At 41.9% G+C, this 17,169-nt stretch overlaps 1 long non-coding RNA gene across 1 annotated transcript; it reads right to left on the reverse strand.

The window, feature by feature from the left end:
* Nucleotides 1-9,065: 9,065 nt before the first annotated feature.
* Nucleotides 9,066-11,657, reverse strand: LOC139028248 (uncharacterized). Its single transcript, XR_011480442.1, has 3 exons — nt 11,088-11,657; nt 10,755-10,837; nt 9,066-10,040 (listed from the first exon to the last, which is right to left on the reverse strand). It is a non-coding gene; the product is annotated as an uncharacterized lncRNA (long non-coding RNA).
* Between the last annotated feature and the right edge of the window lie 5,512 nt (nt 11,658-17,169).

Consider the following 17,169-nt stretch of genomic DNA (forward strand, 5'->3'; position numbering starts at 1 on the left):
CTACTGGTAAAAACAGCTGCGAGCTATTTGTTTAGAAGTGATAACGTTATTCTAGGCCATTTGGAAACGGAAAAACACATAGACGTGCTTTTTTTTCTCTGTGAATAAAAATGAAGACATTGTATTTTAAGCTGATATGGGAGCGAATATACTGAAGCGGCATATCAAATTGAGATCATGTTTTTGGTTACACGAGCAAGTATAAGAATATTTGCCAGGTGCATAATATTTAATTATAAATCTGATTATTTCACATGGCGATGTGTGAAGCGAAAAGGCTAGCTAGCTTGTAGTGTTTAGCCAACTTGCTAGCAAGGGAAGACAACCGACTCTTCTTTTACTTTAACAACAAATGAGAAGACAACAAGAAAGCCTCTGTCGCCCCCTTGTGAATGTTGCTATTTGGGAGTCTGGATTGGCGAGGTATTTTGTTACCCCCAAAAAATCTAACTCCCCCAGCGCACGCATGCACATAGGTCTACACTATAGGTCTGCACGTTAAGTGTGTTGAAACCTTAACAGGTGGAACTTAACACGTCATTACTCACAACAACAACTTCAAATGTGCCCTATATACGCCTATACGGCACACACTCGCACAAAAGCCCATCTTGCGGTGCCTAGTAAAGGGTAGCTCTATAGGAGGCCTATACTGTTACATGTGGGAGAGGAGGAAGCAACCAATTAGTGGTCACGGCGGGGGTGGGGTGGGTATGATGACTGTACTGCTGTCGCAGAGTGGACAAAAAGCTAATGGACTATACCAACACGACTGCTTGGCCCTCGTACACAACCTGCCATTGTTGTAGCAGTGACTGGCCGGAGCTGAACATGAGCCTACATTACAATGCCCTCGGCTACTGTTCTAGGTTCAGCTCTTGCTGTGCAGCTCCTAGTGGGATAGAGTTTGGAGTAATGCGGGAGGGCTGTTCCAAAGTCAGTTGTTAAGGGCACAAAGTAATCACTTGTGTGCCAGTGAAGCTCTCCCTCAAAGCTTTCTAATGAATCGCCGAAAGAATAGCTTGGTCTGAAATGAAAACAACCCCCGACGCCTCTGGTGTTTCAGACCAGAAGGAACTGGATAGGTGTAAGAAGAGGTAAGCAATATGGCGGAAGCCGAGACCCGAGACCGTTGAAAAAGACTAGGTGGAACCGCCACCATCACATTGCTGACTTACACTTCTCCGCTCAGTCAGATATGAAAACACTGAAGAAGTGGGGGCTAGGGGAAGTGAATATGAGTTTGTTTTCTTTCAACCGAGAAGGACTTCTGCTTTCTTTAGATCGTATCACGTTTATCCAAGTTCTCCAATTCTCTAGACCCAGTGGTGAAAAAAMATGTCTKTTTTGCAACTTGTGGATATAATCTTGACAGCCCTTAACAACAATGAATATGTTCTTGGCATGTTTTTAGTTTTATCCAAAGCTTTTGACACGGTTGGTCATGAAATATTACTTTCTAAATTGCCTTATTACGGTTTTCATGAATATACATATAATCGGCAGTGGTGAAAAAAGTACCCAATTGTCATACTTGAGTAAAAGAAAAGATACCTTAATAGAAAATGACTCAAGTAAAAGTCACCTAGTAAAATTCTACTTGATTAAAAGTCTAAAAGTATTTGGCTTAAAATATACTTAAGTATCAAAAGTACATTTAATTGCTCAAATATATTTAAGCATCAAAAGTAAAAGTGTAAATAATTTCAAATCCCTTATATTAAGCAAACCAGACGGCACCATTTTTTTATGGATAGGCAGGGGTACCCTCCAACACTCAGACATAATTTACAAACGAAGCATGTTTGTTTAGTGAGTCCGCCAGATCAGAGGCAGTAGGGATGACCAGAGATGTTCTGTTAATAAGTGCGTGAATTGGACCATTTTCCTGTCCTGCTAAGCATTCAAAACGTAATGAGTACTTTTGAGTGTCAAGGAAAATGAATGGTGTGAAAAGTACATTATTTTATTAAGTAAAAGTAAAAATAGTTAATAATATGAACATTAAAGTATGGATACCCCCCCAAAAAATGACTTAAGTAGTACTTCAAAGTATTTTTACACCACTGACTAGACCAGTGGTTCTCAAACTTGGTCCTGGGGACCCAAAGGGGGTCACATTMMAGTMTMWYSSRWKAKACTKKAGAGCTGGTTCAAATCATCAACAAGCTTTGGTGATTTGAATCAGCTGTGTAGTGTTAAGGCAAAAACAAAAATGTGCAGGACCAGGTTTGAGAACCACTGGTCTAGACTCTAGAGGTGAACGCACTGTACGTCAATTCTACAGGCCTCTAAACATGTCCTCTTGGCAACTTGACTTCACCATTTCTCTCATCGTCCCCTCTTTGGCAGATGAAGTGTGATTGAGCAAGGGAGTGTGTTGGGGAGAAATTTGGCACCCCGACCAGGTTCAGATAATCTTATTACACGGTCTTGTACATAGCAACCAGGAACTGCACGTTCCACAACAAGAGGGACTTAATTAGGGGTGCTGCAGTGTACACTGCAACTTATCCGTACATTATCATCTGCTTATAAATGCTCTCGAGTCCCATCTGAGGTGATGGCAGCCGGTGGCAGGAGGACCATAACATTAAGACAATTTCCTTAGGATAGATCTTTATTGTCCCTAAGAAGGAAATTGTCTTGGACACACAGTACTGCTGTAGGCTATAAAACATAAACACTATACATTACAAACTTGACAAATACATAGTACAGGCCTACATTGCATGTTACCCCTGTCATACACATCATATTCCTTAGTGGGTTACATAGTTCTTTGGTCCATAGTTCTTAGACCACGGCGCCACCCGGGAGGCCCACAACAAGGCTATTCTAATGTAATTGAAGTGGTTTATTGGTCTAAACCTTTTCAATTTTTCAATCATCTAGGCCTGAGTAAAGATCTATCAGAGGTAGTATGAGAGGAATAACGTACCAATAACACAGAGAGCACTGATATCAATTCACAATTCTTAATAGCTCGAAGACTATCAAATGAACATTTTTGTTGGATTCATTAGAGCCAACCAAAGCATGATTCCTACAATAACATGACCAGTTGCCCCAGGTCACTTATGACAAATGACATTTAACTCAGCATTGTGAGTAGTACTTAGAGAGGCAGTGTTTTGAATTCTCATCATTCCTAATAGTGAAATCTCATATGGAATCACTCGTCAACACCTTCAGCTACAAAGGCTGCGTAGTAAAACAAAGGACCCTCCCCAGTTCTAAATGGAAACCGGGTCATGTTCAGTAGGAGCAAATGGTAGAAAAAATGTTGAAGCAGAGAAGGGGCTGCATGTGAACGTGTCTAACAAGAGCACTGATTTGTTTTCTGTTTGACATTGTGTCCTACACGCTTAGAAAAAAGGGTTGTGAAAAGGTTCTTAGGCTGTCCCCATAGGAGAACCCTTTTTGGTTCCCAGTAGAACCCTTTTTTGGCTTCGGGTAGAACCCTTTTGGGTTCCATGTAGAACCCTCTGTGGAAAGGGTTCTACATGGAACCCAAAAGGGTTCTACCTGGAACCAAAAAGGGTTCTTCAAAGGGTTCTCCTATGAGGACAGCTGAAGAACCCTTTTAGGTTCTAGATAGTACCTTTTTTTCGAAAAAATGAACATAGCTTTTGACTAAAATAAGAATGTCAGGTAGCATAAGTTTACTTACACGCAGAAAGTAAGGCGGTACCGTCCATTACAGCGCCCCGGCAAAAAGAAATGTGTGGGTACGCCGTACCGTTAAAACATAAGCCAATCACAATAATTAAAACCACATGCCCAAAAAATTGGTCACTATTACACCACTATTTATCCTTACCGCATGTCAGAGGCATGAAAATGAGCAAATTGACTCGAAAACAGGTGGTAGCCTATAGCCTACGCTCCAAAATGTGATGTGGTTCGATGAGAACATTGACATTTTGCCAAAGTAGAGATTAGTAGCCGAGACGCGCACTGACAGCAGTGGACGCATAAATTCTGGCCTAATGACAATTGCCAAATGTCATTACACTTTTAGTTTTTTTGTGTAACAGATGTCTCTTTCAATTCACCACTGTTTTGAGGATGGAAATATATTGCGAGTGGATTAATGTGCGKSGGTAGCCTAGTAAAGGAAACCTTTGAAGTGATTGTTTGACAAGTGCGTGCACACATAGGAGGTCACATACCGGGAAAAAAATTATTCTACTTTCACCCCTGCTTACATGTCACCTATTTCCAGGATAGTTTTATGCATATGGTGCACATTTGTGGATAAAAACAAACTTGATTTGTTTCAAACATACACTATATATATATAAAAGTATGTGGACACCCCTTCAAATTAGTGGATTCGGCTAATTCAGCCACACCCATTGCTGACAAGTGTATAAAATCGAGCACACAGCCATGCAATCTCCATAGCCAGTAGAACGGCCTTACTGAAGAGCTCAGTGATTTTCAACGTGGCACCGTCATAGGATGCCACCTTTCCAACAAGTCAGTTCGTCAAATTTCTGCCATGCTTCAGCTGTCCCGGTCAACTGTAAGTGCTGTTATTGTGAAGTGAAAACGTCTAGGAGCAACAATGGCTCAGCCGCGAAGTGGTAGGCCACACAAGCTCACAGCACAGGCCCACCGAGTGCTGAAGTCCTCGGTTGCAACACTCACTACCAAGTTCCAAACGTCCTCCGGAAGCAACGTCAGCACAAGAACTGTTCGTCGGGAGCTTCATGAAATTGATTACTTTGGTGTAGTGTACAGCTCGCCGCCTATGGACTCTAGGGCAAGGGAAATTGTTCTCTGGAGTGATGAATCACGCTTCACCATCTGGCAGTCCGATGGGTGAAGCTGGGTTTGGCTGATGCCAGGAGAACGCTACGTTCCCGAATGCATGTTGCCAACTGTAAAGTTTGATGGAAGAGGAATAATGGTCTGGAGCTGTTTTCATTGGTTCGGACTAGGCCCCTTAGTTCCAGTGAAGGTGAAATCTTAACACTACAGCATACAATGACATTCTAGCCGATTCTGTGCTTCCAACTTTGTGGCAACAGTTTGGGGAAGGCCCTTTTCTGTTTCAGCATGACAATGCCCCCGTGCAAAAAGCGAGGTCCATACAGAAATGGTTTGTCGAGATCAGTGTAGAAGAACTTGACTGGCCTGCACAGAGCCCTGACCTCAACCCCATCGAACACATTTGGGATGAATTGGAACGCCGACTGTTAGCCAGGCCTATTCGCCCAACATCAGTGCCCAACCTCACTAATGCTCTTGTGGCTGAATGGAAGCAAGTCACCACAGCATTGTTCCAGTGGAAAGCCTTCCCAGAAGAGTGGAGGCTGTTGAAGCAGCAAAAGGGGGGACCAACTCCATATTAATGCCCACGATTGTGGAATGAGATGTTCGAGCAGGTGTCCACCTACTTTTGGTCATGTAGTGTATATTGATTTAACCTACGTATTGAACCCATTAAGACGGTAGATGTTCAATCATAGAACAAAGTTAATGTGAGACATCACAAGAGGCCTATTTTCATCGTTTTATGGTCTAGTAACAGAAGCCTAAAATGTAATTCCTGTTATGTAAAATAATAGTAGTCTGTCAAATTTGGGGCAAGGGTGTCTGCAATTCACTCAAGCTTTTAATAAGCCTATCGGTCACACATTATTTTCCGGATTTTCCGGACTATCCAAATAACAGATGGTCACACTATTAACAAACTATCTGTTGATAAGCAACTGCTTGCTAAGGTTACGGTTAGGGTTAGAGTAAGGGATAAAGTTAGGGTTACGTTTAGGGTTAGGGTTAGTAGATAGTTAGTTGAAATGTTATTCGATGGTCTGTAGAGATAAAATACCAGGAAAATATTCAATCGTAGTCGGTAGAGTAGGGATTATCAACCAGATTAAGCCACAGAATGATTTTTCTGGAGCGGATGGTTACGGGGCCAGAACATTAATTACCAATAATTTGTAGAAAAAGAAGGCCAAACAAATAGAATATTTGATTCAAGCGTAATAATTTCAAACCTTGCTTCCATTTGTATACGATCACATCTCTATTATGCCTGGGAATACTTTGGAACAAATTTCCAAAATGTATGTTTGAATTTTTTAAATAAATGATATATACTGTATATATATACACATATATACCAGTCAAAATGTTATGCACACCTACTCATTCAAGGGTTTTTCTTTATTTTTACTATTTTCTACATTGTAGAATAATATTGAAGACATCAAAACTGTGAAATAACACATATGGAAGCATGTAGTAACCACCAAATTGATGACAGCTTTGTACACTCCTGGCATTCTCTCAACCAGCTTTAAGAGGAATGCTTTTCCAAAGGTCTTGAAGGAGGTACCACATATGGTGAGCACTTGTTGGCTACTTTTCCTTCACTCTGCGGTCCAACTCATCCCAAACCATCTCAATTGGGTTGAGGTCGGGTGATTTTGTAGACCAGGTCATCTGGTGCAGCACTCCATCACTGTCCTTCTTGGTCAAATAGCCCTTACACAGCCTGGAGGTGTGTTGGGTCATTGTCCTGTTGAAAAACAAATTATAGACCCACTAAGCGCAAACCAGATGGGATGGCGTATCGCTGCAGAATGCTGTGGTAGCCATGCTGGTTAAGTGGGCCTTGAATTCTAAATAAATCACTGACAGTGTCACCAGCAAAGCACCCCCACACCATCACACCTCCTCCTCCATGCTTCACAGTGGGAACCACACATGCGGAGATCATCCATTCACCTACTCTGCATCTCACAAAGACACGTCGATTGGAACCAAAAATCTCAAATTTGGACTCATCAGACCCAAGCACAGATTTCCACCGGTCTAATGTCCATTGCTCGAGTTTCTTGGCCCAAGCAAGTCTCTTCTTATTACTGGTGTCCTTTAGTAGTGTTTRTTTRCSCCAGCAATTTGACCATGAAGGCCTGATTCACACAGTCTCCTCTGAACAGTTGATGTTGAGATGTGTCTGTACTTGAACTCTATGAAGCATTTATTTGAACTGCAATTTCTGAGGCTGGTAACTCTAATGAACTTATCCTCTGCAGCAGAGGTAACTCTGGGTCTTCCTTTCCTGTGGCGGTCCTCATGAGAGCCAGTTTCATCATAGTGCTTGATGGTTTTTGCGACTGCACTTGAAGAAAGTTTAAAAGTTTTTGACATTTTCCAGATTGACTGACCTTCATGTCTTAAAGTAATGATGGTTTGCTTTATTTGAGCTGTTCTTGCCATAATATGGACTTGGTCTTTTACCAAATAGGGCTATCTTCTGTATACCACCTCTACCTTGTCACAACACAACTGACTGGCTCAAACGCATTAAGGAAAGAAATTCCACAAATGAACTTTGAACAAGGCACACCTGTTAACCTTTTCACCCGTACCAACAAATGGGTGTGATCATTCTACAGTGGTCCCTATAGCATACACTCAAACCAGTTTGATTAGAACGCTTATTTAGAACATCTAGTTCCCATTGACGCAACAGTCAGCATTTGAGCTAGCCACATTTTTTTTTCTTCACGTAAGCATTTTGCACAAACACTGTCCTTACAAAGTTATGTCCTGAATGTGACAAGTTCATTTTTGGATGCAATGTTCAACCATTCACAGAAGTAGCTACAGCATAACACAATCATCCAAACCGGAAAATGTAAGCTACATTAGTCCTAGCGCTATCTGAGGAAATATTGATGCTACACAAGTGGTCATATTTAGATAACGACAGAAACCACAATATGAATTAGCTAATAGCAATTACTATTGATAATTCATCACATCACGGGTGAGCTCAACATTGATCGAAATAATTGACTAAAACACTTTCTAGAAATCAAAAGTAATCTGATGGGTAGTTTGTGCGCGCCTCCATGTTTGTTTTTTGCATCAACCAAATATAATAAGCAGAGACAAGATGAGTTTTGTCTTTTTGCAGTATGCATGTTGAAGGGGGTGTGTTGTCTACGATCATTCACTTCCCTGAATTCACTTCCGGAAGTTTACCCAAAAGAGGAGTGAACCATTCCTTCACCTCATTATAACGTCTTTGGTCTGACAGACGTTTACGTGACACCCAAAATGCATTGTATGATGTCAACAAACATGGCGCCACACATAGCTGGCAAATAGATTAGCATTAGCTCATTATAATCAGTACAACCTTCAAAAAGGTATTTTACACACATCATAGGTGTCCATTACAATCTATGCAATAATCAGAATGAATTATTTGTCACCAGWACTTGAAAACATGTGAATAAAACTGTTAATACATTATGCTCCATACATACAATCTTCATGCTACAGTAACAACAACAGCATGATATGCAGAAAATAAGGCACTTACTTTGATAGGAACGCACACATGTCCAAAGTTATTATTTGTAAGGAAAACAACAATGGAGGCATTGGGGAAGGGCTCTCCTCGAAGAGGGAAGTTGGTACGGCTTAATTAAGCCTCAAACATAAATTGTCAGCAACACTGAAATGGGCTACTTCCATGTGAATTAATGAGGCGGAACACACCTCAATTCAAACAGTTGTTAGAAGAAAAAAAACTTGTTTGAAAATATTTTGAAATTGACAYGTTGAAACACATATAATTAGCAGGCAGTGCATGTTAACTGTCCTGTTGTGTAACAATCACATTTTGGAACATTGAGTGCATTCTGATATCACGTGCATAAAACAACTCACGCTGGGGCGACTGTTAGAGATATTTGGAACTCACGTATGAAAAGGTTAATTGAAATGCATTCCAGGTGACAACCTCATGCAGCTGTTTGACAGAATGCCAAGAGTGTGCAAAGCTGTCATCAAGGCAAAGGGTGGCTACTTTGAAGAATCTCAAATACAAAATATATTTAGATTTGTTTAACACTTTTTTGGTTACTACATGAATCCATATGTGTTATTTCATAGTGTTGATGTCTTCGCTATTATTTTACAATGTAGAAAATTGTAAAAACAAAGGAAAACCCTGGAATGAATAGGTGTGTCCAAACTTTTAACTGGTACTGTATATATATATATATATATATATATAAATAAACTCAGCAAAAAAAGAAATGTCCCTTTTTCAGGACCCTGTCTTTCAAAGATAATTTGTAAAAATCCAAATAACTTCACAGATCTTCATTGTAAACCCTTAAACACTGTTTCCCATACTTGTTCAATGAACCATAAACAATTAACGAACATGCACCTGTGGAACAGTCGTTAAGACACTAACAGCTTACAGACGGTAAGCAATTAAGGTCACAGTTATGAAAACTTAGSACACTAAAGAGGCCTTTCTACTGACTCTGAAAAACACAGAAAGAAAGACGCCCAGGMTCCCTGCTCATCTGCGTGAATGTGCCTTAGGCATGCTGCAAGGAGGCATGAGGACTGCAGATGTGACTAGGGCAATAAATTGCAATGTCCATACTGTGAGACGCCTAAGACAGCACTACAGGGAGACAGGACAGACAGCTGATCGTCCTCGCAGTGGCAGACCACGTGTAACAACAGCTGCACAGGATCGGTACATCCGAACATCACACCTGTGGGACGGGTACAGGATGGCAACAACAACTGCCTGAGTTACACAAGGAACGCACAATCCCTCCATCAGTGTCCGCAATAGGCTGAGAGAGGCTGGACTTAGGGCTTGTAGGCCTGTTGTAAGGCAGGTCCTCACCAAACATCACCAGCAACAACGTCTCCTATGGGCACAAACCCACCGTCGCTGAACCAGACAGGACTGGCAAAAAGTGCTCTTCACTGACGAGTCYCGGATTTGTCTCACCAGGGGCGATGGTCGGTTTCGTGTTCATCGTCGAAGGAATGGAGGGTCCGTCATGGTCTGTGGCGGTGTGTCACAGCATCATCGGACTGAGCTTGTTGTCATTGCAGAGAATCTCAACGCTGTGCGTTACAGGGAAGACATCCTCCTCCCTCATGTGGTACCCTTCCTGCAGGCTCATCCTGACATAWCTCTCCAGCATGACAATGCCACCAGCCATACTGCTCGTTCTGTGCGTGATTTCCTGAAAGACAGGAATGTCAGTGTTCTGCCATGGCCAGCGAAGAGCCGGATCTCAATCCCATTGAGCACGTCTGGGACCTGTTGAATCGGAGGGTGAGGGCTAGGGCCATTTCCCCCAGAAATGTCCGGGAACTTGCAGGTGCCTTGGTGGAAGAGTGGGGTAACATTTCACAGCAAGAACTGGGAAATCTGGTGCAGTCCATGAGGAGATGCGCTGCAGTACTTAATACAGGGTGGCCACACCAGATACTGACTGTTACGTTTGTTCAGGGACACATTTGTTCAGGGACACATTATTTGTTCAGGGACACATTATTCAATTTCTGTTAGTCACATGTCTGTGGAACTTGTTCAGTTTATGTCTGCTGTTGAATCTTATGTTTATACAAATATTTACACATGTTAAGTTTGCTGAAAATAAATGCAGTTTACAGTGAGATGACTTTCTTTTTTTTGCTGAGATAAATATATATATATATATTACAATTGCTTGGAAAACTGGGTGGGCAAAATCCAGTCTGCTGGTTGGAGAATCCTGCTGTAGAGCATCTATAGATGGACTATCCAAATAAAGTCTATAATAAAGTATATTATTTATAAATTGTGACAGATAATACATATTTGGAAATATCCAGCTGACATTAAATGCATGCATTTTATACAGATGCAGTTTGGCTATGAATTCAAGGATTTAAAACAGATCAAATGAATTTACCTGAGATTTTGGCATGCCCTTGTTTGTTGATGGGAGATAAAGACTTGGCAACTCTCTTCTTAACCATAAAGATATCTTTAATCCTGAAAAATAAGAAATTGTCTTAATCACTTCAGACCTTGTTTCAAGCAGTTTGGTTGTTTGAATAATAGTCMTATCATATATTCTCTGTAAAGAAAAGCATGACAATTATTTGAGCAACATGCGTGCAATGGTTTGATTGTAAAGATTATTTTGGTAAACTGACTGCCTTGTAACGTTGCGTTTGTTTTGAGCTCGAGCCGCAGAATAGTTTCAGCTTTCACATTCCTTCTCTGGATGCGAGTTTTATACCTGCGTACAACTTTTTCCAAGAACAAGTTGTCCTTAATCCGGTTGTCGTCGTCAATCTCTTGAAAATAAATTCATTCCCATGTTGACTTGTGGTATGAGATACTGTGTAWTAACTGCGTTATACAAATATCCGCATGTGATCGACTCGAAACGTCCAAACTATCACGCCCAAGGAAGGTTCTAAATGTTGGCTGGCGAGCTGATACTGATAGCTAGCGTGGCTAGATGGCTGGTTAACCCTAAATTGGTGTATCAAGTTCAGGCGATATATCAACTATATTCAGACCGAACGCGACTGCAATTAACGAATACGGCTAGTAATACTGGTTACGATATTTACCTTGTTCGCTCTACAAACGGCGAATTCTATAGAATAGCTATGATAGACGAGAAATCCCCTGGCCAGACCCTAAATAGATGGCCATTACTTTTTGATATGCCCCGCCCCCGGACTTCGACAAAATGGGATATTTTCTCCAAGCCTCTCCAATAACCAATCAAAGGTGCAATCTGCGTGTATCCCGTGTATCCCGTGTTTTGGTTGGTGACGACTTACACCAGCCCTGCTTTGCTTGGTCAAGWCCAATGCTCGTAACGTGTGTGAGCGACTCCCCTTCCCCCAAACACAGGGGTGTGTCATGACGTCAGAGGTAACGAAGAGGTAAACAACTTTGACCGCGTGAGGTTTAAAGCAACATTGTTTCTTCGCAGACACTGATACAGTGCTACAATAACACTGTAACAATATGATAATAGATGCGCTGAAAAGGAAATTATATCATTATATACCACAAGTCTGTGCAACGCACTCTCCTTTGTTTTGTGGCCACACAGGTGGCAGCATTGTAATAAAATATGGACTTACAGAGAGGCTCTGAATTAAACATTGTAGCGACATATTTACAGATATTCTCATGGTCTCGGAGTTCGTATTATTATTATTTTAATTTTAGGATTGTGCGTATGCGGAAGCGCGTGTGTGAGAGAGACAGGGAGAAAGAAAAGGYCAGAGAGACATAGGGGTGTGTCTGCGGTGTGCTGCGGATGGCGTGTCAGCTGCCTAACGTAGCATAAACATGGTTTGTTGCTATGATTGTTATGCAATGTACTTGTGGAACAAACTATGGAGTACCATGATCCTCCCTTCCTCTCCTTTTAGACACAGACCGGGATACCCACTGAAGAATGGTAAGTGAGGTTAGCAACAAACATTCAAATTCAACATTGGTGATATGGATATTTTACATAGGTGGTTTCAGTTCGGTTCACGTGTTTTTGCATGATTTATTGAAGGATTGGTGCATATTGTATGTTGTGTCAGTGACATGCACGTTGTGTTGGAATTCATGCCATGGTGTGTGTGTGTGTGACAGGATTGGGGGATGGGGTTCGGGTGAAGGGCAGGGGTGTGTCGACAGTGTAAACATAGTAAATGCGACAGAAAGGAAGGAAAGATGGAGAGGGGCTCCATCCCGGCCCATACAAAGTAACGGGAAAGGCAGGCAGGGCATGGAATAGGGGGCTGCGTATTTKTTTTGTAATGTTGATTATGTTGCCTTTCAATGAAACGTAATTACATTTATTAAATGCCTGGTCAATGTCACAATAGTAATACATTGAAGCTTTCATGGCCTAATCAAACTGGTTTAATATTTCTATTCTGGGGGCTATTTTATTTACCTATTCACATATTCTGTTAAATAATCTAGTGKGTCTTCCTATTGTGTGTTTAGAAATAAAATGCAATTTATTTTAAGATGTATATTTTTTTTAAATGCTCAAATTCACTATGCTTGAAGCCAGTGGCAGGGTTTTTTRCCCCTCCAGAGAGAACAAAATGCAGCGATATCTCCTTTCAAATCTACTCATACCATGTTGTGTTTATCAAACGTATATTGCAGTCTCATCACCTCTCCAGTTATCCCTGGATCGATCCAGCCATCAGCACAAGGTTAGCACAATGCTGGGGGCCGCTCTCTGTCCCCTCCTCTTCTTCTCCCCCTTGCTGTTTCGGCACCACTGACTAAAGGTTCCACTTTCACSCGGAACCTGGGACATGTTCTGCAACATAACAAATTCCATTCGATTCCACAGTTTCAGCCCCTCATCTGTGTGGTTTAAGTGACGAGACACCACATCAATTCAAATCATACAATGGAATAACTATATCGATAGATTCAATTTACCATATGCCACGTGCAAAATACCTGTTACAAATAGGAACCGTGTCTAGGCTTACCTATGAATGCATTTTTTTTTTACCTCATCCAAAACCCTAGAAATACTGCATCTGAGTGTGTTGATATATTGGATTCTATCTCATAATTAAGTGTGAGAGTTCACTTTAGAAGCCATGGCCYTGTGTAGTGGAGAGTTGATCCTTGTCCTGAGGCTTGGGTTGCCTTCAAACTGGCACCAACTCAGGATCAAGCTGTTCTGTTAATGAGGATTTATTTGGCTCCATGACACCTCTGTCAGATCCGTTTTCCGGCGCGGCCATTTTGTGTCCTCAAATGCTCACCCAGTAGCCAGGTTGGACGGTAACCGGGTTGGCAGGGAGTGATGAAATAAGCACTAGCTGGCCAGAGTTGAGTGAGTGAGTGGGTGGGGATAGGGCTGGGGCACGTGTGGGGGGAAATATAGGCAACGTCAAGAAGTCCGTTTCTATAACTCACTTCATGATCACTTCAAACATCTACAAATATTTGTATAAATGATTCACAGTAACGATCGTCCTGGGAAGAAGGAGTGGACCAAAACGCAGCGTGGGAAATGTTCATGTTAACTTAATAAATAAACTGAACACTGAAATAACAAAAACACCAAAGAGAGAAAACGAAATGAAACAGTCCTGTCTGGTGCAGACARGAAACAGAAAACAACTACCCACAAAACACAGGTGGGAAAAGGCAACCTAAGTATGGTTACGACGATAGACAGCTGCCTCTGATTGAGAACCACACCCGGCCAAACACATAGAAATAGACAACATAGAACAAAAACATAGAATGCCCACCCCAACTCACGCCCTGACCAAACCAAAATACAGACATAAAAAAGGAACTAAGGTCAGGGCGTGACACAGAGAAAGTAGAAAAACTGGTTTCAAAGAGCGGTAAGCATGTGACCACATTAACCATTTCATATCATGTTTTGTTTTCTTCTTATTTTAAAGCCCGTCTAGGGGCTGATGCTGGAAAGTAACATATGCTCTTTTTCAAACGTCATTTTAATCTAGGGACTGAAAAATGTGTATAAAAGCTTGGTGATATGCTATCTTATTATTCAATGTGTCAATGTTTTAATTGTATCTGTCCCWATTCAAATACACATTGTAAATAAATACAGTATTAGGCCTATAGAAGTCATAATATAACATAGTAATATAGAGTTATTCGTTAACATAGGACATGGCAAGTATGAGAATATAGAGCTCTGTGATGTGTTGAGTCTCGTTTCTGTAGGTTTACCAATCATACAGAATTGTAAAGCTACAGTACAACCTCGGTCTTGAATTGAAACMTTGTCAAACCCTCGGGAAGAGGGGAATAATTATTACATTGATGGACTGTATGATTTTAAGATCTCTATCCTCCTCGGCAAGACCATGTATATGTATTCATTGATCTGTCAACACTTGCGAAAAACATGAGCACATTACTAGGTATCTCTCTCGAGGCTAATATCGTTATGATATATGGATATCTCTCGGGGGAAATATATTTCAAACGTGACATAGCAGAATGMTAAACGCCATTTTCTGCAACGTAACAAATTCCATTAGATTCCACAGTTTCAGCCCCTCATCTGTGTGGTTTAAGTGACACAACATACAATATGCACTAATCCTTAAATAAATCATGTAAAAACATGTGAACCGAACTGAAACCACCTATGTAAAATATCAATATCACCCAATGTTGAATTTGAATGTTTGTAGCTAACCTCACTGTGTACAAAACATTAGGAACACCTGCTCTTTCCTTGACGTAGAKTGGACAGGTGAATCCAGGTGAAAGCTGTGATCRCTTATTGATTTAACTTGTTAAATCCACTTCAATCAGTGTAGATGAAGGGGAGGAGACAGGTTAAAMAAGMATTTTTAAGCCTTGAGACAATTGAGACGTGGATTGTGTATGTGTGCCATTCAGAGGGTGAATGGGCAAGASAAAATATTTAAGTGCTTTTGAACGGGGTACGGTAGTAGGTGCCAGGCGCACCGGTTTGAGTGAACTGCAATGCTAATGGGTTTTTCACGTTCAAGAGTTTCCCATGTGTATAAAGAATGGTCTACCACCCAAAGGACATCCAGCAAACTTGACACAACTGTGGGATGCACTGGAGTCAACATAGGCCAGCATCCCTGTTGAACACTTTCAACACTTTTTAGTCCGAGCCCTGATGAATTGAGGCTGTTCTGATGGCAAAAGGGGGTGCAACTCAATATTAGGAAGGTATTCCAACTATATCATCAACTATACTGAACAAAAATATAAATGCAACATGCAACAATTTCATTGATTTTACAGTTTATACGAGGAAATCAGTCAATTGAAATAAATTCATCAGGTCCTAATCTATGGATTTCACATGACTGGGAGTACAGAAATGCATCTGTTGGTCATAGATACCTAAAAAGAAATGGGTCTCACAATGGACCTCTMGATCTCATCACAGTATTTTTGTTTATTCAAATTGCCATCGATAAAATGCAATTATGTTCGTTGTCCATAGCTCATGCCTGCCCATATCATATTCCCACCACCACCATGGGGAACTCTGTTCACAATGTTGACATCAGCAAATCGCTCGCCCACACMATGCCATACATACGCCGTACAGACGAACCATCAAACAGGAAAAGRGTCAATACAGGACTAAGATTGAATCCTACTACACCGGCTCTGACGCTCTATTACAGACTACAAAGGGAAACCCAGCCGCGAGCTACCCAGTGACGCAAGCRTACCAGARGAGCTAAATACCTTTTATTGTCACTTCGAGGCAAGCAACAACTGTGTGATCACGCTCTCAAGCCGATGTGAGCAAGCCCTTTAAACAGGTCAACATTCACAAAGCCGCGGGGCCAGACGGATTACCAGGACGTGTACTCAAAGTATGCACGGACCAACTGGCAAGTGTCTTTACSGACATTTTCAACTTCTCCCTGACCGAGTCTGTAATACCTACATGTTTCAAGCAGACCACCATAGTCCCTGTGCCCAAGGAAGCGAAGGTAACCTGCCTAAATGATTACCACCCCGTAGCACTCACATCGGTAGCCATGAAGTGCTTTGAAAGGCTGGTCATGGCTCACATTAACAGCATCATACCCTAGACCCACTCCAATTCACATACTGCCTCAACAGATCCACAGATGACGTAATCTCAAACGCACTCCACACTGCCCTTTCCCACCTCGACAAAAGGAACACCTATGTGAGACTGCTGTTCATTGACTACAGCTCAGCGTGCAACACCATAGTGTCCACAAAGCTCATAACTAAGCTAAGGACCCTGGGACTAAACATCTCCCTCTGGATCCTGGACTTCCTGACGAGCAAACCCCAGGTGGTAAGGGTAGGCAACAACATGTCTGCCACGCTGATCCTCAACACTGGGGCCTCTCAGGGGTGCGTGCTTAGTCCCCTCCTGTACTCCATGTTCACCCACGATTGCATGGCCAAACACAACTCCAARACTATCATTAAGTTAGCTGACGACACAACAGTGGCAGGCCTGATCACCGACAACAATGAGACAGCCTATGGGGAGGAGGTCAGAGACCTGGCAGTGTGGTGCCAGGACAACAACCTCTTCCTCAATGTGAGCAAGACAAAGGTGATCGTGGACTACAGGAAGAAGCGGCCTGAACAGGCCTCCATTAACATTGATGGGGCTGTACTGGAGCGGGTCGAGAGTTTCAAGTTCTTTGGTGTCCACATCACCAACAAACTATCATGGTCCAAACACCAAKACAGTCGTGAAGAGYGCACGACAACACCCTTTCCCCCTCAGGAGACTGAAAAGATCCTCAAAAAGCTGCACCATCGAGAGCATCCTGACCGGTTGCATTACWGCC

The sequence above is a fragment of the Salvelinus sp. IW2-2015 genome, linkage group LG1 (genome assembly GCF_002910315.2).
Source record: "Salvelinus sp. IW2-2015 linkage group LG1, ASM291031v2, whole genome shotgun sequence".
NCBI classification, from domain to species: Eukaryota; Metazoa; Chordata; class Actinopteri; order Salmoniformes; family Salmonidae; genus Salvelinus; species Salvelinus sp. IW2-2015.